Here is a 23,476-nt window from a genome sequence, read left to right as displayed (position 1 = left end):
GTTCAGCAACATGGTGCACTCTGACTTCTCTGTGGAGCTTGTAATAGCAATTACTACAGTAGTTCATTGCCCTTTGTAATATATTCTTTGTGTTGCTCTGTGGGGACTATGGCAGCTATGATTGCAGAAGCATCCCACTCACAGATGATGGAAACTCTACTGGTTGCTTTTTGAGCTTACAATAGCAAGGCATATGGAAATAGTTTCTTCGTGACCACTGCCAACTGATGTTGTGTTCCCTCAGAAATGTGGCTTCTGTAAGGGCCGGCAGGCCGAGTGTCTACTCATGTGCATTCTGCCATCCCTGTTCCAGGCAATCAGGGCTGCCTGGGTACACAAAGGCTGGATGAGGTCTTGGGAGTGAAGCATAGGTGGTCTGGGGAGGCTGAGTGTTAAAATCCCCATCTACAGGAGTTCCATGAGGGTTCAGTTCCATGCATGTCAGATTAGCCCCTCTCCCTCACCACTATTTGGGGCAGTTTGCATACCCACTAGTTATGCATGCAAGCTACTGCTTAGCAGCGCTCAGTCAGCCCAAACATTTCAGGTATGCTACGTGGAGTCACTTGCTCTCTCTAAATTACAATCTGTAAGCTTCATCCAATTCATTTTGTTGATGTTAGTTAAATTTAAGAATGAAGGTTGACTCATATTTCATCTGACAAACCTTCTGTACTTTGTCTTCTTTTAGTTTAGAATGCAAACTTTAATCTAAGGAGTAGCCTAATAAAGTTTTACCTGTTACTTATTGAACGAGGACTACTGAGAACCATCTGCTTTGCAGAGTCAGGTTTCTGGGTCACAGATGGTATTTATGTTTTCCAAGAGTTTCCAAATCTTGCTGTGGCACCTTTCAGAAATAGAATCATAGAATATCCTGAGTTGGAAGGGACCCATAAGGATCATCAAGTCCAACTCCTGGCACCACACAGGTCTACCCAAAGGCTTAGACCATGTGACTAAGTGCACAGTCCAATCGCTTCTTAAATTCAGACAGGCTTGGTGCAGTGTCTACGTCCCTGGGGAGCCTGTTCCAGTGTGCAACCACCCTCTTGGTGAAGAACCTCTTCCTGATGTCCAGCCTAAACTTCCCCTGCCTCAGCTTAACACCATTCCCGTAAGTCCTATCACTGGTGTTTACAGAGAATAGGTCACCTGCCTCTCCACTCCCCCTCGTGAGGAAGTTGTTGACTGCGATGAGGTCTTCCCTCAGCCTCCTATTCTCCAGGCTGAGCAGGCCCAGATCCCTCAGCTACTGCTCATGTGTCTTCCCCTCTAGGCCCTTCACCATCTTCATCGCCTTCCTCTGGACACTCTCCAACAGTTTAATGTCCTTCCTGTACTGTGGTGCCCAGAACTGCGCACAGTACTCGAGGTGAGGCTGCACCAGCACAGAGCAGAGCAGGACAATCACCTCCCTCGACTGACTAGCAATGCCGTGCTTGATGCACCCCAGGATACTGTTGGCCCTCCTGGCTGCCAGGGCACACTGCTGGCTCATATTCAACTTGCTGTCAACCACAATCCCCAGATCCCTGTCTTCAGGGCTGCTCTCCAGCATCTCATCGCACAGTCTGTACATATAGCCAGGGTTGCCCCTTCCCAGGTGCAGGACCTGGCACTTGCCTTTGTTAAACTTCATGTGGTTGGTGATCGCCCAGCTCTCCCATCTGTCCAGATCTCTCTGCAAGGTCTTTCCACCCTCAGAGTCTACAACTCCTCCAAGTTTGGTGTTGTTGGCAAATTTGCTCAAAACACCTTCTAGTCCTACACCCAAATCGTTTATAAAGACATTGAAGAGGACCGGCCCTAAAACGGAGCCTTGAGGGACCCGACTAGTGACCATCTGCCAGCCTGATGTGGCCCCATTTACCACAACCCTTTGAGCCCTGCCCGTCAGCCAATTGTTCACCCATCGTATGATGTTTTTGTTAAGTTGTATGCTGGACATTATGTCCAGTAGGTTCCTGTGTGAAACTGTGTCAAAAGCTTTGCTGAAGTCCAAAAAGATCACAATAGCTGGTTTCCCTTGGTCGACTAGATGGGAGATCTTATCACAAATTTGATTTCCTTTTATTAGGTAGGACCTATCCCTCATAAACCCATGTTGGCTGGGACCAATGACTGCATTGTCCCCCAGGTGCGCCTCAATGACTTCAAGGATTATCTTCTCTGTAATTTTACCAGGCACTGACATGAGACTGACAGGCCTGTAATTGCTAGGGTCTTCTTTTTTGCCCTTCTTGAAAATTGATACAACATTTGCCAGCTTCCAGTCTACTGGGACCTCTCCAGATTCCCAAGATTATTGAAAAATAATTGAGAGAGATCCCATGATGATGTCAGCCAGCTCTTTAAGCACCCTGGGATGAATCCCATCCAGACCCATGGACTTGTATGGATCCAGGTGGAGCAGCAAATCCCACACACGTTCAGGGTCGGTTGGCAGTTTGTCATTCCCACTGTTATAGTCCTCCAGCTCAGGGCGCCCTGGGTCCCAAAGCCCATCATCAGCGTTGAAGAAGGAGGCAAAGAAGGCATTAAACATCTCTGCTTTGCCTATGACCTTGTCTGTGAGGAGACCTTCCCCATCAACTAGCAGACCTATGTTTTCTTTGGTCCTCCTTTTTCTCTTTACATAGCTAAAAAAAAAAAAAAAAAAAAAAAAAAAAAAAAAGCCTTTTATTGTCTCCCACAGACTTGGCCAACTTCAACTCTAATTGGGCTTCGGCCACATGAATTTTCTCCCTACAAACACAAACAGCATCCCTGTATTCCTTCCATGTCACCTGACCCTCCTTCCAGCAGCTGTACACTTTCTTTTTTTGCCTGAGCCTCAGCAGAAGATCCCTGGTCAGCCAGGCTGGCCTTCTGCCCCGCCTGCCTGACTTCTGATATTTTGGAATTGCCTGATCCTGTGCTTTTAGGAGGCAGTGCTTAAAGATTGACCAGCACTGATGGACACCAGTGCCTTCAAAAGCAGTTTCCCAGGGGACCTTGCTGACTAGTTCTCTGAGCAGTCTGAAGTCTGATTTCCCCATAATCCAGGGCTGAAGTTTTGGTGGCAGTTTTCCTTCTGTCACCATAAATTCTAAATTATGGAATTTAGAATTCAACCACTTCATGGTCACTAGGGCCAAGACGGTCGCCAATTGCCACGTCTCCCACAAGACCCTCTCTGTTCTCCAGCAACAGATCTAGGAAGGCACCTTTCCTAGTTGGCTCCCTTAGCACCTGCACCAAGAAGTTATCATCTAGGTGCTTTACGAACCTCCTGGACTTGCTCATGTCAGCCGTGTGGTGATCCCAGTTGACATCTGGCAAGTTGAAATCCCCCATAAGGACAAGGGGAGTTGATCTCGAGGCATCTTTTAGTTCTGCAAAGAATAATTCATCGGCATTGTTGTCCTGGCCGGGTGGTCTGTAATAGACTCCCACTACGACATCCCCTTTATTTGTTCGTTCCTTAATCCTTACCCAGAGGCTGTCAACTTTGCCATCGCCAACTTGAAGTTCCACACAGTCCAGCCCCTGCCTCACATACATCACCACCCCGCCACCTCGCCTACCCTGCCTGTCCCTCCTGAAGAGCCTGTAACCATCTATTGCAGCACACCAGCCACAGGACTCATCCCACCAGGTTTCACTTATGCCGACGATGTCGTAGCTGTGGGACTGGGCCAGGACTTCTAGCTCGTCCATTTTATTCCTCATACTGCATGTCTTTGTGTAGAAGCACTTCAAATGCGCCTCCCTGCACACAGCACCTTGTGGAGCAGACCAAAGGACCTCACTAGCACAGTCCCCCTGATTCTAGTGCACCATCCCTTTGCTTATCACCGGTGTACCTGGTTTTATCCCTTTCCCCCTTCAACTCTAGTTTAAAGCCCAATGTATCAGCCCTGCTAACTCCTGAGCAAAAGTCCTTTTCCCCCTCTGAGAGAGGTGCATCCCGTCTGGTGCCAGCAGGCCTGGTGTCACATAGACCTTCCCATGATTGAAGAACCCAAAGCTCTGCCGGTTGCACCAGTCCCAAAGCCACATGTTAATGTGATGAACCTGCTTGTCAGCATCGATCCCCCTTATCGGAAAGACAGAGGCAAACACAACCTGTGCCCCTGATCCTTTAAGTAGTCGCCCCAAAGCCCTAAAGTCCCTTTTGATCACTCTCGGACTTCTCATTGCTACCTTGTCATTACCAGCTTGAAAGACCAGTAGCGGATAGTAGTTGATGGGTCGTACCAGACACTTGACTTTCTTAGCAAAGTCTCTCATCTGAGCCCTGGGGGGTGGTAGCAGACCTCCCTGTGGGTTGGTTCCGGTCAGCATATAGGGCCCTCTGTCCCTTTCAAAAGGGAGTCCCCCATGACAATAACCCTTCTTTCTTTTTTGACAGATGATGTAATGACGCGGGGGTTTTGTTGCCTTGCCTTAGGCACCCTCTCCGACTGGGACGGGCTTTTGTCTGCATCATTATTCTGACTGTCGTGTTCTAGAACCTCATACCTGTTACATAAGGGTTGACGGGAAGGTGAGATGGGCAGGGACAGGGCTCGCCTACCATCCTGAACAGGAACTTGCCTCCATTCCCCCCCTTGGCCTATGTCCCCTCCTGCTGCCTGGCAGGATGAGGGAACTTTCATCTTCTGCATGGCAGGAGACACTTGTGTTGTGGCAGGCTCGTGAGTCTGTCTCAGAGAGGGTAGAGGACATCTCCACCAGTCAGTTTCCCTCTCTGACTCCCTGATGCTCCTGAGCCTGCTCATCTCCTCCCAAAGCTGCTCAGTACCTGGCTGAGCAACTCTTCAACCTCGGCACACCTCCCACAGGCATACCCCTCGCTGCTGCCATTTGGATACCAACAGAAGACTCGGGCACACCCTGCAGCCCAAGACCTGGATGGCGGCGTATTACCCCGAGCCTTCCATCTGAGTAGCCACATCGGTGACTGCAGCTGGAGAGGCCACAAGAGATGCGGAGGCCATGGTTTTCTGCCTGGTTGATACCATGGCGAGGTTTCTCGCAAGCAGGTTACAAGTACCGAAGGGAAAGATGGCTGCAAAAGAGCAGTGAGGAGCCCTGCGCGTGGACATTGCCGCGTCTCACCCTGTTTGCCCGCCCTGGTTGCCGCGCTCCCTAGGGGCAGCTTTTGAATGGCCAGGGAGGGGGCGCTGCTGGCTGTGCCTACACCTCCTCAGCCTCCCTCGTGAGGGCTACCAGGCCCTGGTGACTCCCTCGGCTGCCTCAAGTGGCCTCGATGCCAAAAAATAGTACTTAAATAAAGAAGAACATGGCTGGTAAGAGGGTATTTCACTTCTAGTAAATTTCCCCCTGGCACTGTCCATCAGCTGACTCATACAACTGTGCTGAAGCAAGTCATGTGTCATCAGATCCAGGAGACTTGACAAGTGATAACAGAATGCGTTGGCACATCCAAGACGTAAGGTCTTTGTGACGTAGGACTGTGGCACAGGATTAGAAATGTCTAGCTTTCCTCCTAAGCAGAGCCCATAACTGAAGAAGGAAAAAAAATAATAATATTTGACTTAAAGATATGGTTTTTATTTGGCTATTTAGACAGATTCTCTTTCTAGGGACAAGCATTTTTATAGATAGCCTGTTGCATACCTGTGTAAGTAAGCTGTCTTTGTTCCAGGTTGACTTGTAGGGGTGAGGAATTGCAGATGGCTTTCACGTTCATTGAAAGCCTAAACTGAAAATGACTGGGAGGAAAGAATGGGAGTTGTTTGTGACAGAGAAAATAGGCCGGCAGGTGCTTTTTTAACTTTTTCAGGATCAGCACAGACTGGATGCTTATAGTTCAGTAATAACATTTTGCAAGAAGCCTGAACAGCAGACGTTTCCTCCTCTAACAATAAGTCTGTCCAAATAATATCAGTGCCACCTATTTCACCTGTTTGACGCCGTGGTGTGCAGTTGTCAGGCATTTACCATTTCAGTTATTTTGTGTCCTGACTGCTGCAAAGGTGACAGAGAAGATCTCTGTCTGTTCACCTCTGAATAAAGCTTTGGTAAGAAATAAAGGTTTTATTAGAGGCAGTAACAAAGGTGATTTTTCAATGTGCCCTACAGTATAGAATAACTTAACCAGAGGCTTTTGTTGGTAGTAGATGATGTGACAACGTTTACTGGAGTTGGTGGTGTTAGCTGGGGGAAGTTGACAACATCTCCTACAGGGAATGCAGCACGCAGGATAGGCTGGTCTGTCACACGCTGGCAACAGGGAGGCTTTGGTCATGTTGCTGGAGAGAGCTCTTGGCCTTCTGAATTGAAGTTCAGTCATCAGAAGGCTCCCTCTGGCCTTGGCTGTTTCTAACCAGGATTTGCTGCTGGCTGATGCTGGTAACTTCATTGTCAGTGGTGAATGAGCACACTTCTTCCAACAGTCCTCTGTGTGCATGTGTGCTGGTGCAGCTTTACCTGAAAGCAAGATTTGCACAGCAGGATTGTTAGTATTTAGTTGGAGCAGTACAGTTTATGATGTGTTCTTGCATTGCTGTGGCCACAGCAACTGTGTCAGCAAGTCTCACAAAGGATGCTACTTCCCTCCAGCCTTCCCTACCCGTACCCAGTGCTGTGGGATGGAGGCCTGCCCGGCGGCCCAGGAGGTGGCAGCCTCACTAAAGTAAGGGCGGCAGCAGCAGGCTCCTCGTGGCGACGTGCTGACTGAGCTGGGACAGCTTCATTTCTAAGACCAGCTGTGAGTGGGTGGTTCTGCAGCCGAATGCAATCTTGCTCCTCACTTTGAGGGACAGCTTATTTCTCTTCTTTGTGTCTTTGTCAGGAGAGCTAATGCATAATGGATTTGGAATGCAGATTGGGAAACTTTAGACCGTCTGTATTCATATCTAGCTGCTGGATTGCTATCAACCCATTTTTTCTTATGATAACCTCAAAATCATCAGCTGCTGTGGAACTTCAGTTAGGCAAATAATAATGAGTGATCAAATCACATGTTTTCTTCTGGGAAGTAAGAGTTTGTTTTCTTCTGCTGCTAAGGAATGTAAAAATGTTCTGAGGACTAGGTTTTGGAATTTGCGAGCCAGCCAGGGGAAGTCAGCATCACCAAGACGCACCCCCCCCCCCCCCTTCTTGTTAGCTAAAATCACACAAACAGCAGTGAGTAGTGTTTTCAGCTCAAGTTTTTGACAATGAGAAGAAAAAAAAAAAGACCTGGGGGGACTTAGCATGGCCACTTTTTCACTGAAAAGGGAAAATAATTACCAGAAAAATAATATTTTCAGTGACAGTACAGGGTAATTAGTTTCCCAGGGAGAAGACATTGGTAGCAAGGGGCTTTACACAGGGAGCCTTTGTCATTTTATGGATCCTCATCTATCAACTGTCAGGTTGTTTCAAAGGAGCTCTGCTCTTAATGTTTTCCCGCTGCACCTTTCCCATCATGGTGGCCCAACTTTGCCCGAATAACCATTCGTCTTCCTGTTTGCCTAGTCGGGGCCTTTACAATGAGTCAGGAGACAGCAGCATCGCTGGCACTGCGTGGCTCGGGGCTCTTGCGGGGAGAGCATTTCACACTGCAGTTCTGGCACAGAGGATGGGCTAGCTGGATGTACGTCATGGTTTTGGACAGGCGCAGCAGAGGGTGTGGGACCTGCCTAGATGGAACAGGGGTCAGCCTGGCCTTCCTTCCTGTATGGGAGAAGTTCCTCCGCACTTCCAATGTATTTCCTTACCTTGGAGACTGGAATTAATGCCAAGGAACGCTGAACTTCTATGCCTGGATGCCTGAATAGATTGGGGTGCCTGGACACTGACAGATGCATTTCTTAATCCATTTCTTAATTTTTGTAGACATTGTCCTCAATATGTGCAATGATTCATTAAGAAAAAAACACCTTCATTTTTGCTACCACCTGTGGAAGTCTGACCTCATGGCAACGAGAGCTGAAGCTTTGCCAAACTTCCCTGCCGTGTGTCCTGCTGCATGTGGGTGGGTGCTATGGTGCTGGCAGCCCTGGCCTGGTCCGTGTGCACTGGCCACTGGCACATGGAGGCAGCTGCTGCGTTTTGGTGTAGCAGCAGTTTGGCAGCCAGACATCTCCCTCTCTTTGGGATGATACTGTGGGTGCTCACTGAAGCCCCCCTTCAGGCTGTGATGCCTTTTGTATGATAACAGAGGGAAATGGCTTTCTTGTCTTCCTGGTATTTCATCTGTAGTTTCATTTTAAAGGTAGTGGCCAAGGCATGAGCTGCACCAGAAATCACTGGGTTGTAGTGAGCACCAGTGCAGGGTGCTGTAACAAGCCTTTCAGACTTGACTTTTTCCGGAACCAAGGGAGGTGATGAGAAATGATTCTTACCAAAAATGTCAGTGACTGAGCACACTGGGGAAAGCTTGTGAGCCTGCACAAAGACATTAGGTGTGAGCATAGCACATGTCTGGGTGTCCTTGGAGGGCTTGCTCTTGTTGTTTAGCTGGCCAGCAGCTAAACACCACACAGCCATTCGTTCACCCTTCTTCCTCCCTCTCTGGGATGATGGAGAGAAACAGGAAAGTGAAGCCTGTGAGTTGAGATAAAGACAGTTTATTAAGACAGGAAAATAATTATAACAATAACAATAACAATAATGATGCTGATATTACTGCTACTAATAATGTGTACAAAACAAGTGATGCACAATGCAATTGCTCACCACCCGCTGACCGATGCCCAGCCTATCCCCAAGCAGCCGGCCCCTCTCCCCCCGGCTAGCCACCCCTATATATTGTTCAGCATGACCCCAGATGGTATGGAATACCCCTTTGGCTAGTTTGGGTCACCTGTCCTGGGTCTGTCCCCTCCCAGCTCTTGCTGCACCCCCAGCCTGCCCGCTGGCAGGACAGAGTGAGAAGCTGAAATGTCTTTGGCTTGGTGTAAGCACTGCTCTGCAACAATTAAAACATCAGCATGTTATCAGCACTCTGTTCATCCTAAGCCAAAACATAGCACCCTACCAGCTACTAGGAGGAAAATTAACTCTGTCCTAACTGAAACCAGGATACTCATGCACTCTTCCTTGTGGTGTGTTGGAAATCTTGCTTCCTGATAGCAGTTTATGGAGATATTGGAACTGCTCTATGATCCCTGTTGTATCTCAAGTGCCACTCACCTCCCTTTGTTTCTCTCTTTCTCCTGATACTTGGTGCATCAAAAAAATTCTCTGTAGAGGGCAGGCTGCTCACATTTGAAGGGTAGGCAGTGTCTTGCAAAGAAACTTGCTAGCTTGTAGGCTCATTTATAAACAGACCTATTGATGGTAAAAAGAATTCTCAAGTGTGTTTAATACTTAATGCTAAGGTTGGACATAAAGTTAAGGACTGGTTGTGGACTGGCAGGGCTTTCCAGACACACAGCTTATATACCACCCCTTAAAGATACCCCTTTCTTGTTTTCTTTTGGGAGCAAGTCACTTGGTCTCATCCTGTGTTAATAATGAACCTGCAGTCCATGTTTCATGTACTTCTATTAGAATTCACGGAGAATTGCAACAGGAAGGTGAAAATGTGACTCCAAAATCTGTGGAGGAAAAAAGCCTCAACCCAAATACTTTGTCCTAAATAGCAGTGGGATTATTAACATTCCTTTGCAAGGCAAGCAGTTTTATAGTTTAGAAGCTGCACACATAAGCAATCCAAATAATTTTCAGTTCAGTAAATGAACTGGTTGTACAGAAATCACAAAATGACAAACATGAACTCCTAGGGTTTCTACCGGGTGTGACTAAATAAATGTAAAAAATGAAGGCCAGAAACCTTTAGGTCTTTTGAATTTCCACTTATGTCACTGGGTAACACTTAAGAGTAGCTGCAAATGCTCCCTTGATGGAGTCAGATTGCTTCTTTCTTAATTCCATTCATAAATACACACTGGGTGTCTAGTGGAGCACTTAAGATCCTGATAATCAAAAGCCTATTGTGTGTTTGAGAAGCTTGAAAAGGAAACTGAAGTAAATACCAAGGGAGAATGGAGTAAAGTTAGAGTTTTGCTTTCTAAAGCAGCAGGAGGTCGTGTGAAGTATAATGTGCTCAAGTTTTAGCACTGAGATTGTCTGAGGGGGTGTAACTGCACCATTACAGTAGTAAGATCTGCGTGCTGTGCAGCAGTAATCCAGCACTTACAGGTAGCCCATAACTGCTGCACTGGTTCTGCTATCTGGTGGGCTTGTGGGTGAAACATAGCGGACTTGTGCCTTATTTCAGCTTAGTATTGAGCAGAGTCACACTCCAGCAGCACAAAGCAGAACTTGTGGCATTGCAAGAAAAAATGAGGCTATTCCTTGAGTCATCTGAGTGTCTTGAAAGCAGAAATGTTTATTTAAAGAAACATTTTTCTGGGGGTAATGCATTTGTGGGTAATGGAAAAGTGGGACCTGCACCCCCCTAGAGTTGTGTTGCCAGGATTACAGTGGGCTATGTATATGCAAGCTGCACTCATTCCTTCTGATGCAGGGAGAGTTGCTGGGAAATGAGGAGCAGAGGCCATTTCTTCCCCAGCTGCTGGTTCCTGCTATTCTTCACATTTTGTAGAGCATTCTTCACTTGACATCAGCTTTAGACTTCTGAAAGACAGCTTTGAGTCCACAGCTGTTAAATAGCAGTTTGGTGCTGGTATTAATATTACTTCTGCCTGATTGCATCTGGACTTTTACCTGGGGAAAGGTGTGCCACAAGGCTCAGGACCTGCAGGAAGCTTTGCTGATATCTTTTAGTCTCCTCGTACATCCTACACCTGGCAGACATTAGGCAATGAGGCTAGGTGTCGAAGTAGTGTGCACTATGTTGCACTGTAGTTGACGCGTTGGTGGTAATGGGTGCATCTGGTGAAGGAAGTAAAGGAACTGCTCAGCCTCCTGTGATTTTGCAGAACAGTTTCCATGACGGAATGGCAGCAGAAGGTCTCACATGAGGAGCTATGAGAAGTACTGAGAACTTGAAATAAACACTCCTCTGAGATAAACAACAAGATTGACCTTGGCAGAGCATAACACAGAATTTCTCCCAAGAACCTTCTGTCAGGCCCTTTGAAACTGCAGTTCCTAAGCAGGTCCCGTTCTGGTCAGAACAGCCTAGTTGCTTTTATTTGGAGAATAGCAAAACTGTGCCTGACATTTTCTCTGTCATTCACTGATAACTGTGAATGATGGCAAGATGAGTGCTCTTCATATTATACTCTCCTTTTTTAAACCACTTTAAAATAGAAAGAACAGAAACTGTCAGGCTCCTGGAACGGTAATGATGAGGTCAAATTTTTCAGTAGGGTTGCTTGGAGGAATAAAACAAGGAGGGTGCTACTGTTACTGTGGCTGTTGAAGACACATTGAGAACATGTCATCTAAAGTTATTTGGTAACAGGAACAACAAAACATCACTGGCACAACAGAAACAAAATCCATTATTTAGGGGGGTGGAGATGGTAGGATAAAAATTCAGTGGTTTAACCAGAAAACCTTAGTCTAGATCATGTAGTACTGCAGATTTTGTTATTCTATTCTGCAGTTCACTTTTACAGCATCGAGGGACCTTTGTGGCTTTTGTGTTGCATAGCTTGTGAAAAGAGATGAGATCTCACTCCCTGGCCTGCTGTGCACAGAAAGATGGGTCTCAAGCGGTCACAGCAGCTGTCCCCATTTGTGCAAAACTATGTTTCAGTCCACATTAACTGCAATGCAGTGTTGGAATGTTTTTCATTTTGAAAATTACGTGGTCTATTTTCCATGTCTTCTCCCAGGTAATCCCCCCACCAAGTAAGAGCAGAGTTGGTAGACTGCTGGCAGCTGCTAGAAAGGACCCTGAGACAACTCGTCTTCTGGTGCTGCCCTAGGAGGGAACAACAAAATACAAGGTAAGGGAAACCGATGGGATTCTAGCATGGATCAACAGCTAGCAAGAGACCTCAATGGTCTGTCCTCCACCAGGATAATGCCAGCTGCTGTTGCCCTGCATGGATGAGCTATAATTGTGGGTGCTGGCAGGGGCTCCCTGGGCTGTGCAGCACTGTGTGGATCTGGAGCCACGCTCATCACAGCAGCAACAAGAAGAGATGGTGGCCCGTGGCTGAGGCACCTCAGCAGGAAGACATGTGGACAGATGCCCACAGACAAATTGGCAGCTTTTACTGCCAGCTTCCTTTCGGCTACTAATCGTCTTTTGTGTGCATCGAGTGTCTTGTTGTTGTTTGCATGCTTATTAGTTTTTAAACCATCTTCTGTTCTTTAGAGCATTTACAGGCACATGCATCAGAGCTGAATTGTTTCCCAGGCTGGGATTCCTCTTGTCATTGCACAACTTTTTCATGAGATATGAGTTTTCAAATAGGAAACGGAGAGGCAGCAAATCACTTGGGTTGAGACAATGAAAAGGAAAAAAAAATCCCACCTAAACAATAGATATTTAAGTAGAAAGTGTTCCAGCTTCTTCTGACAAAAAGCCTCTAGAGGATTACAATGCAGTCAATGTTGCTTTAATTAAATTTAATGCTGTGTGAAATGCACTCTGAGAAACTTTGATGAATGACTGGGGCAATTCATGCGGCTCACTAAAGGGCATCCAGCCCTTGCAGGGGTGTCAAGGCACGATGAATTGGTTAGTACAGGCATGTTTATAGACTGCCTGAGGAACCTTGTATCTGTGTGGTAATGTCAGAGATAATGTTATGATTCTCTGGACCTTGGGGGGCTTTGGTGACATGGTTAATGAGATAGCCCAGGGAGTGTCCCAGTAGGTTACTTGCAGACCTCCCACATCAAAAGGAGCAGCTTTGCCCCTTCTAAGCCTGCCGTCCTCCAGATCTCTCCGCCAGCCCTTGCTTTCCATAGGGCCACTTTTTTCCTCCCTCCTCCCCCTTCTTTTTGGTTCTTAGTCAACATTAACTTTGGCTGCCAAAATTCAAAAGTTGTTAGTTTTTAATTTGGTTTCTCTTTGACCTGCCTACACAATGGCTTTCGAGGATTTGAGAGGAACAGAAGCCATCACCATTACCCTTCTCCCAGAGCCTCAAAACAAAGCAAAAGAACAAGGGGGAAAAAAGCTTAGTCAGAGGAGGCAGAAATGAGGAAACAAAACTTAACTCTTATTCTCTCTCCATTCCCTCTTTCCCCACCACAAAAAAAAAAAGAGGGGGGGGGGGGATGTTTCGGAATGTTTCTCTCATGCAGAGTTTGGTTACAAAGCAATGGGTTGTACTGGTACAGCCGGGTCTTTTATCTGCTGCACCCAAAGAAGTAAGGGGTGAGGGAAAACAGTGGATCAATTGATAAATGAAAGTCTGTTATTCAAGTGTGATTTAAAGGGTTGATTATAGGCCTGTGGAAAAGATTGTTTAACAGTTTCTCTTTGTAGAGGGGAAAAACTCACTGTACGTTTGGTTTAAAGTGAGGTTAGGTGGCAAGTAAACATTTTTGTAATAATACAGTTATCTTTGCAAAATGGTCAGGAAATGGATGTTGAGGATTACATCATTAAAGGGGGACATAGATCAAAGTTAATGTGAGACCATCTCAAATGATCCTTTCAAAATAAAAAAAAATCCTCAAGTTGTTTAATTGTACTTTTGAAATTGTGTAGCAAAGAGAAGGGTGATGAATCACACTGAATAAATATCAGGTCTGGCAGATGTGGCAGTGGTTGTAACTGCCCTCATTTCTGTGTGGTTAAGGCTTGTGGTCTCGGACAGAGAAATGAATACTTAGGTGAAACCAAGATGGGATCTTCTGGACTGGCACGCTAACTGATCTTGCCTGTGAACTTTATGAACCCCATCATCCCGGAAAGATGGTAGCTTAAGACGTGTTTCATGAACTTTGAGCATACCTCTTGTTCTGCTCCACTCTGGCAGATTTCAATTATCTGTTGATTGCCAACAATATTGGAGGAATTGAGTGTACGCACACATAAACAGGCTAGTTTATGTACATACACTGATGCTGGGTTGGATATTCTTGGTCCCATTACTGTTTTCTTTCAAATGCCTTCCTGAAGCTTATCTACCCCTCGATGTCCAAAAAAAACCCTAAACCATAAACCCAGGCTAGCACAGTCAACTCTGGACACCGCAGTAAAATGACCGAGAAGTGCCCCATGTTCTGTAGTCATTATCTGTGTCCAGTCCTCCAATTGGGGTTGAGTGCCGTGGCAGGGGGTGGTGGAGTATTTGCCTTGTGAGTGATGGTCTGAGCACGTGCTAGGTCTCTGGCGTTCTATGAACAGATGAAGGTTTTAATTAGCCTTTTCCACATTGATGATATCTTTAGATATGTGGTGTTGGATGCGCATCAACAAGTGATGTTAAGCAGGCCTTCCCCAAAAGTCTGCAGTATTGTGGTTTGGGCTGGTCTTGCTTGCTGTAAATTCCTGAGGTCGAACATCTCCTTGAGAAGTTAATTTGTTGGCAGTGGCTGTTAGAAATGCCTGTGCTCATCTCTAGGGTGGACACTAGGGCTTTGCAGCGCAACGTGTACATGGGGAAGAGCTTCCTGGGACAAGTCACCTGTCCTGCTGGTGCAACGTGGTTCCCGCTGGGCCTGTGGCATGGCAGCTCCTTGGGGGCTGTTGGTCTCGAGAGGGTACAAGAAACCCTCAACAAAGACACCTTGCAGGAGCACTGGCTACAGCTGTGGAAGTGCAGAGGACTGGGATTGTGTAATGGGAATGAGGATTCTCTTGTGATGCTTGTAAGCAGCTTGCGGGGCCTGGCACGGGCTGTCTCAATCGGCCTCTTACTGCAGCACTGGGTTGCTGCTGGGCAGGGCCGCCCAGCTCTGCAAGGGAGGGCAGCAGGGGGCTTTGCCCCATCTCCCTTCTCTGAGACAACTGCCCAGGTAGAAGCACTTAAATGGCATTTATTTAATGAGTTACTTTCTGCTGGCCAGTATTGCCATAATGAAGTTGTAACTAGATCAGGGGGAAGCAAATGCCAGATTTGGTTTGGTAACTTGTCTCGCAGGGAAGAGGGAAAAAGGCAGAATAAGCTGAGTGCTTTCCAAAACCCTAATCTGTTTTTAAATAGGTCTCTCTCAAACTGTAGCCACAACAACAATCTTTGCTGTAGTTAATGGGCTGTCAGTGTATCCTTCATTTGAATGACTGTTTTCTGAATCAGAAGCTAAAGATCTGGTGGTGTTGTCACTGGGTCAGCAGCAGTAAGTTTAACAAAGGACCTTGGAGCCACAGTGAGGAGCAGTCCTGAAAGTAATAGCAAGGTCAGGGGAAGGGCAGACATGGCTACCAGTGTCACGCTACGGCTAAGGAGTGTGCTTCTGGCAGCCACGATGCAAGTGAACAACTTCACTGCTGCTCTGTTGTTTCTCCCATGTACCAGAACAGACTAGTTTCTTTTTTTTTTCTATTTACACTTTCCATAAAGTGTTTCTCAGTTGTAGATGCGTTGCAGTCCTCAGTCTTCTCTCTAGCATACAATACAGCATTTGAAACCATTGATGATAATGACTGCAGCAACTGGGAATGTTGTTAGGTAAGATCTGACTTAACATAGGTAAATCATTTAAAACTGGATTGAAATGGTTTCACACTATAATGTTACGAGAAAGCTGTTTTGCTGAGCTGTGAAGCTCGTCCGGAACTTGAAATTGGCTTGTGCTCTCTATGTATTGTGTCCCTTTCCAGCACTCCATGCAAGGAGATGGAGGCCTTAGTGTAAGGCTGTAGAGTTCAGGGGGCAGCTGGCTGGACAGAATGAGTGTTGGCTGCATGGTGCTCAGCTGGTATGCCCTTTTGCAGTAGCGGAGTCACACAGCTAGAAACTGAAATCGAAGAACAGGGAGTGGGGAACACACAGTAGACACAATGTCTGCTTCAGGCAGGGTTGTAGGAGCACAGTGCCTATTTTTCTAGAGGCAGAATTACCTCAGCTGTGGTAACTGGCCTGTTCAATCTGAGCCTGCAGGTCACCCCTACCCAGAGATGGTTTGGCTTAATCCTGTGGGTCACAGTGGCTGGGCCCAATGAGGTGGGCTGGAGTTCTAGTTGCTTCTTTCAGTGGCGCTCTTCTCACTTTGGCATGGTATAAGCAGGCATTTAACACGGTTTTAACATAGGTTTTTTGTACTCAGCCTCATTGCATATTTTAAAATTCATTTCCGGGCTGTGATTTAATGGCAGTAATTACCTCAGAAGTGCATATGGTACGGGGTGTGTTTATTTTTGTTTCAACCAAGGCAAATGATTGCAGGTCTTGGCTTCACTTCAGGGTTTGGCTGTGTTGGGAGAGCCAAAAGCAACATCTACCTTTGCAATCTGGCAAGCAGGTCCTAAATACCTTATGTGAATATTTGATTTAATGATACAAAGGGTGGTGAGAGCAGGAGAGCAAAGCTCTCTGAGTCTTCATATTGTAGTGGATGCCTAGAGTGCAAACTATTTACTAGCTCTAACGTGGCGTGACTGGCCTTCCCAAATAATGCCTATCACTCCCTCCTATCAAATGTTCATTTGCTCACTAATTCTTGTGAGTTTGTGCAGTGCTTTGGGGGCAGTTCTGCTAAGACTGGCAACAGCTTGAAAGGCCTGAGTAGCAAAATACCTTTAAGATTTGTTGGCATATAGGTTTCTGTACCATAGGAATAACTCAGTCTGGTAGTACACAAAACAGAGTTTGCGTAATTCCATGCTTGGAGCTCAGGTGACATTTTTGTCAAAGCTGTTCCCCCTAGAAGAATGTCTTGGCACCAGTAGCTGGTGAGAGGAACAGGGAGAGTGATCTATTTGATCCCTGCAGAAGACCTTATGGTGGTAAAGCATGCTCTGTCCATGTGGGGCGAAGTCAGAAGTTCAGGCTTAGGAAGGGCAGTGCTCCTTTGCTTCTTTTGCCAAAGTGGGGAGGACTCTAAATCTGCCGTGGTTCCGCTCGAGTGGGCAGCCGAGCTCCACCACAGCCGCTCTCTCACTCCCCCTCCTCAAAGAGGAATGGGGAGAAAATATGTGAAAAGGGCTCAAGGATTGAGATAAGGACGAGAAAATCACGCAATAATTATTGTAACGGGCAAAACAGACTCGGCATAAGGAGATAGTAAGATTTATTGCCTACAACTAACAAGCGAGAGAAGTGAGAAAACAAAGGAAAAAAAAAACAAAAGCACCTTCCCCCCCCATCCACCCTCTTCCACCTCCTCCCCCCGAGCGGCGCAGGGGAACGGGGAATGGGGGTTATGGTCAGTCTACAGCACTTCTTCTCTGCCGCTCCTTCTCGGTCACTCTCGTCCCCTGTGCTGTGGGGTCCCACCCACGGGATGCAGTCCTTGATGAACTGATCCGGCGTGGGCTTCCCACAGGCAGCAGCTCTTCCAGAACTGCTCCAGATATGGGTCCGTACCACGGGGTCCATCCCTCAGGAGAAAACTGCTCCAACCTGGCTCCCCTACGGGCAGCAGCTCCTGCCGGGTCACCTGCTCCTGCATGGGCTCCTCTCCACGGGCTACAGGTCCGGCCCGGAATCTGCTCCGGCAGGGGTCTTCCACAGGCGGCAGCCTCCGTCGGTGCAGGGCCACCTGCTCCACCGTGGTCTCCTCCACGGGCTGCAGCGCAGAACCCTGCTCCACCGTGGTACTCCATGGGCTGCAGGGGGACATCCTGCTTCACCATGCTCCTCACCACAGGCCGCAGGGGACTTCTGCTCCGGCGCCTGGAGCACCTCTCCCCCTCCCTCTACACTGACCTTGACATGTGCAAGGCTGTTCTCTCACTCCCTTGACTCTCCCGGCTGCTGTGTGGCGCAGCGTTTTTTTCCCTGTCTTAAATATGCTCTCACAGAGGCGCAAAACAACATCGCTTATTGGCTCGGATCTGGAAAACAGTGGGGCCCTTCCCAAACATGGGGCAGCTTCTAGATCTTTCTCACAGAAACCACCCCTATGGCTCCCTGCTACCAAAACCTTGCCACGTAAACCCACTACAAAATCAAGAACTGAAATGTCCTGTTGAGTCCTTAATTGTATTTGAAAAGAGCTCAGGGCAGTTTTTGATCCTCCCCTCACTTTCATTTCTTTGTGATGTATACAGAAACCCAAGTGGGTATTTTGGTTCAGCAGTTTGCTACACGTGGAAAACACTTGAAAGGTCTGTGTGGATCCTATCTCCTTCCATAGAAAGGCAACTGTGCCCTTTTTAATATCTAACAGCTTTGTCCTTTTTTGTAAGGGCAACTAATGAGATGTCCTCCTTTTGAACATTGTTTTTCTACTTGGTGTCTGTCGGGAAGAATAAGTTAGAGCAGGAAGTGGGGAACCACCCTATGAACAGGTGCCTGAATATAGAAGCCAAGTGATGATTGCCCTGCAGCTGCTGCAGGTTTCTGCAGCGCCCAGGAGTACTTACCCTATCTCCACTTTAGGAAAGGAAGTTTCAGCCTACTTTACATATCTTTTTCATGATACTCATGACTTAGGACATCTGTCTGGATTTGAGAGGACTTCAAAACCTTACAACTGCAGAAAAAAAAAAAAAGACTCTTGTGCTTTCAAATTTTGTCTCCTCTTGCTTTCTAGCAAGGGTAAGCATGCTGTCCTACTTTTTGCATTTTTAAACCCCTCCAGCTTCAGTAAAAGTGATGTGAGATTATACACGGAAAAAGGAGATCAAATTCTGGCCCCTTGCATAGAAAATGGTATTTTAATATTTTTGTGTTTTCTGTCTTTCTCACTCGACTTCACAATCTAATTTCTCTGCTACCAAAGATCTTTCAGTCACATCTACATTAAAATTTTAAAAGCAATATCTATTTAAATGTAAAGCAATATGGTTGAGTGTGTGCTCACACGTGGAAATGTGTTTAGGGGGGATATATGCATAGACATAGCTCTAACTAAATGAGAGAAGATCAGAGGACACTGGTGATAAGTGAGATGGTGAATTATTCTTTCAGTAGTTGTTAATCTTTGCATGAAAGAATAAATTGTAAGGACCTACCTTAAAATATACAAAACTGTTTTGAAAATGATGTGAAGAGCGTGATGGTCTTCTGAAGCAGAATGTGTATAGCCCTTTGCTGGGGGTCTCCTACTCTTTCTTGTTCATTGCAGATTGAAGTTACTGGGGCTGATAACGCCTGGCTTTACTTTGACAGTTAGGGGTGTCCTAACTATTTTTATCAGAAGTGTGAAACTAAACTTCATCGTAACAGGGATTCTGTTTTCCCTTGGAGTCAGCCTTTATAGGAATGGAAAAATGGAAACCCAGTTGATTCCTGTTGTGCTCCTTGGATGTTGGGATTTCTGTGATGATGCTCACTGCTTCTGCTGCCCTGAGCAACTGAGCACTTGCTTGGAATTTCCAAGTAGCAGTAATTCTCTCTGCCTTCATTTCCTCCTGGCCAACTGGAGTAGTAGATCAATTTATTCCCTCAAGACTTTGTATTTCTGCCTAATTTATGGAAGGTTGTCACCATTCAGGAAAAGTTTTGCATTTATTATTGAAAACGGTGCAGACTTGCATTATTTGGAAAGAAGTTAGGTCCTGTTTTTGAGGGAATCACTCCATTTGCACCTAAGGTGCTGGCAGAGCTCATGTTGGCAGTGTCATGGTGACTGCATTCAGATTGTGGCGGCAGAACACATCTCAGCGAGATGGCACCACCTGTTGGTGCTGTGAAGTCGAAGGGCACTGGAGGCTGGACTGGTGTTTTCTTGGGAACCAGAGCAAAGAGCAGAGCTGCTAGCTGTTATATCTGTATCCATTTCAAGTACTGTTTCTGTAAATGCCCTAACTTGCAGGCCTTCCAGATTGTGGTGCTGGAGTCTGAGCTGTAATTCATTTCAAGTAGTGTTAGTTGTGCTTATATTTATTGTGGATACTTGTGAGAAGTGGTCAGAAACAAACACCTAGAGGCACCCACATAAAATTCCTGCTTGATAAAAATTTGAACGACAATTGTGATGTTTAAAAAAAAACACAGTATGTTTACACTTTCATGAAATCCAAAGTAATATCTTCAGAGTTGTGGTTTAGAGAGCCTGTTAATCTGTGGGCTGGCTGTAAAATCATCAGCTATGTGGTAGGCTTGTGAAACTGAGAAGCAGTGGCAGACCTGACAACTTCTGAAAGAGGGAGCCTGGTGTAAGTGTGCTGGACCTTCATACCTTACATTGACACTGAGGTTCACAAAGCTTCCACATGCTTCTTCCTAATACTTGGAAGCTTGAACACATGAAATGTTAGTGCTGTCTTCTAGGAAAAAAAAATGCTGCATTTGCTTCACTGTTAACTGCAGCAGTGAGCAGCAGCAACTATATATATATATATATATATATATATATATATATATATATATAAATAAAAGCAAAGCAAAATGTTAGTGGATATATAAAAATGCCTCAAAAATAACTTCAGCCCCGATTTAAAAAAGAAAAAGACAAAACAGAAATGTTTGTGCAGACATAGATAAGTAGCTATACTCTGTCATTTTGCATTCCACAACACTGTGAAATGAGGTTACTCAATGCTAGAGGAAAACATAACTGAAATGGTCAAAAAAAAGCACTTAGAAGCACTTCTAACATAAACGTTATAGAAGTACAGCAGGACTCTGAATGGTTTTCAGATACTAAAGACATTCAGGGGAAGGATTTTTTTTATACCTACTTATCGTTTATATAGGTGTATTTGTACTATACCAAGAAATGCCTAGTTACTTTACACTTATATTGTCTGATTGGCAGAAATAAAAAGCATGTCTTTTAAACTTGCTTTTCTTGAGCAAAATCATTATTAACTGAAAAGCTCATATTTTAGAGAAGGACATTACTGTGTTGCAGATAACCATTTAACTATTTGAACATGTCAGCAAAGATGTTTTAAGACACAATAGCACATAAGCAGGCCATGTTCTGTGAAGGAGCTATTTTCCCCCTTTAGCTCCACTTACCTCCATGTGAAATAGAGAGCCTCTCAGTGCTGCTTTTGATCAAACCCTGACCCTAAGGCTTACTTTATTGTAGCTTCTAGCAGTAGTAATAAAGAACAAATTTAGCTGAACCCTATAATATTACTAGTGGCCTAGCAGTTTGTAAGTGACTCATCTGAAGGCTCAAAAACGGCACTTAACAAGATGCAGAACTGCTTGGAGAAGTTGACTGTGAATCAGAATTTGCTCAGGCATCCTGAGAGTGTTACTGGTTGGTCTTGAAAGGAGTAGAGGGGAGGTGGCAAAGTGCTTTCCTTGGAAAGAAAATGGAACAGCACAACCAGAGGGAGGTGAGCATTGATGGAGGAGCAGTGACTTTTTGTAGACATGAATTTTTGTTCTTTTCATTGAAAGCAGTGTGTTTGGAGGAACAGGCAAGCTTTTGAAGGCTAGCATGCTCCTTCAACATGAAATTTAAGCAGCAAGCTTCAAATGAGAGCGGAATAGTTGCCTGCAACATGATGGAATTACATTGATCCATGAGATGATGTAGAGTGAGAGGGTGTGTGCGCAGAAAAGGTCAGAATCTGGGAAGAGCTCAAGGCCAGTTTGATGTGCTCGTTTCCACAACTATTGCTTCCCAACAGATTCCACAGAGATCATTAAAGTCGGTGAGTACTGAGTTATTCAAAACATTATGAACATCTGTAAACTTGTTTGTCTAGAACAAAATTATATATTTTTTCTCACATTCACCAGTAGCTAAGCCAAGCCTGTTTCAAGTGAGGAAGACTTGTAATACCAAAGATTTACTTAATTTTCATTGCTGCACATAAAACATCTGACAGTATTTGCCGTGAAAACTAAAATGCCTGTCTTTGTTTGTACAAGCCAAAGGAAAAGTGCAGCATATCCGTCTGCAAAAGAACATCAAAGCACTTTTGCAAAATCAGGCATGGTGACATATATTTGGAGAAACAGTATGAGAACTGCTTGTCAGAGAGTGATGGGGGTCTCTGCATTTACCAGGCGTAATCCCGATTGGAGCCACATCTTTTCTTTCTTCTCTTTATTATCACTTCGTGGTTAACGTTTGTTGATGAGTAGGATTAGCAGCACATTTTCAATGGCATTTAGCTCTTTTAACAAGCTCTCTGCTGTCAGAGGTGGCTGGCCTGAAAAAGAAGAGAAAAGTCATTAAGCAAACAAATCTTTGGCAAGAGTTGATGCTAAACGTGCCATCGCCCTGTGTGAGTTATTCACTGTATATGAAATTTATTCCACAAGACTGTGACCTCGATGTTGATTAACCAGAAATTTCTTCTTCTGTCTTTATTAACAGCTTCTGGTGCCTCATTGGGCTCCTCTTGCTTTCTTCCTGTTGTTCCTGTTTCAGCGTTCACTAAGGCAGATTTTCATGATGTATGATTTCAGTAGCGCTGTTCTCATGAGGCACATCAGCCAGTTTCTGTGGGGCTGCCTGATCCACAGCCCCTCTGTGCTCAGCGCACCCACCATGGTGCACACTTTGGCAGGCGGGTGCCCATTCCAGACCTGCTGCATCCTGATGGCCCCACAGATGCCTCGAATCCATGGGCCTCAGGGGAGGCTTGCATTGCTCCAGGCTGTGCAGCCCTGCACTTGCTGTTTTCCTGGGGCTGTTACAGTCAGGGTGCTTGTGGCTCTGTGCAGGCGTGGGGCACAGATGCTGTGTGCAGGCAGAACAGGAGCCCCCGGCTGGGGCAGCCCCTGCCAGGGGGAGAGGCAGTGGAGCACATTCTGGCTGTGTTCCGCTTGCTCCGAGGGCCCCTCTGCAGCCCTAGGAGATGGATGGAGCATTGGTGGATTGCCCTGAGGTCACTCAGCTCTGAGCAGATCCCAAATATGGAAGATGGTCTAAGTCCACCTACAGCTCCGTGTAAACACAGGATCAGAGAGAGGACTGAACCTGGCTGCTGCCCGCTGCTAAGCACGGAGCTGTTTATGGAACAGAAACACTGCAAGTATTCACTTTGGGCGGCAATTTCTAGGAGGGAAAAAAAATGAAGGGAAGAGAACTACACCAAAATACAGGCTGGGTGTGTTTTTTTTCGGATTCTTTTTAGGTGAAGTCACTCAGTGATAAATGGAATAGACTGGGGGAATTGTAAACTGAACTCTCCGTAAAGCCTGATGAGATTAGATCACATTACAGAGTGTGGCTGGCACCTTGGGCTGTGCAGAAAGCCTCTGTAGGGACTGGCAAAGATTCCCTCAGCACTTGACGATTTCATTGTTGAACTCGTGCTTTTGGCAGCCTCTGGGGTTAACTGTGGAACATGAACTTTACTGCTGCAGCTTTATGGTACCTGCTCAGAAAGCCTTCCAGATCATTTACTGACAGTCCACACCTTGCCCCTTCGGTGCTGTAGCAGACAGACACGTACCACTCCGTCCGTGCCTCATGAGCAGTGCTGACTGCTCTGGCTGCTGGCAGGGCTGCCTGGCTGAAGCATCCGATGTTCCTCCTGGCATCGCCAGTCCTGAGCACTCTGTGGGCAAAGTGGCTGTGGGAGCTGTGGAGTGCTGGTCAGCCTTGAGCCTTTAGCCCCAGCTCCCTGCTA

The 23,476-nt window shown here is 46.1% G+C and overlaps 1 protein-coding gene across 14 annotated transcripts in view; it reads left to right on the top strand.

Moving 5' to 3' along the window:
* The window catches only part of LOC311209468 (uncharacterized protein), a 191,822-nt gene that overhangs the window by 82,403 nt on the left and 85,943 nt on the right, over positions 1-23,476 (top strand). For all 14 annotated transcript variants that reach the window (XM_084286820.1, XM_084286821.1, XM_084286822.1 and 11 more), the window contains one exon: positions 11,751-11,864. The gene's annotated coding sequence lies outside the window, so the exon portion shown is untranslated. The remainder of the gene's footprint in view (positions 1-11,750; positions 11,865-23,476) is intronic.

The sequence above is a fragment of the Netta rufina genome, assembly GCF_964035555.1.
Source record: "Netta rufina genome assembly, chromosome: 4".
Lineage (NCBI taxonomy): Eukaryota > Metazoa > Chordata > Aves > Anseriformes > Anatidae > Netta > Netta rufina.
This window is presented reverse-complemented; position numbering and strand designations above follow the sequence as displayed.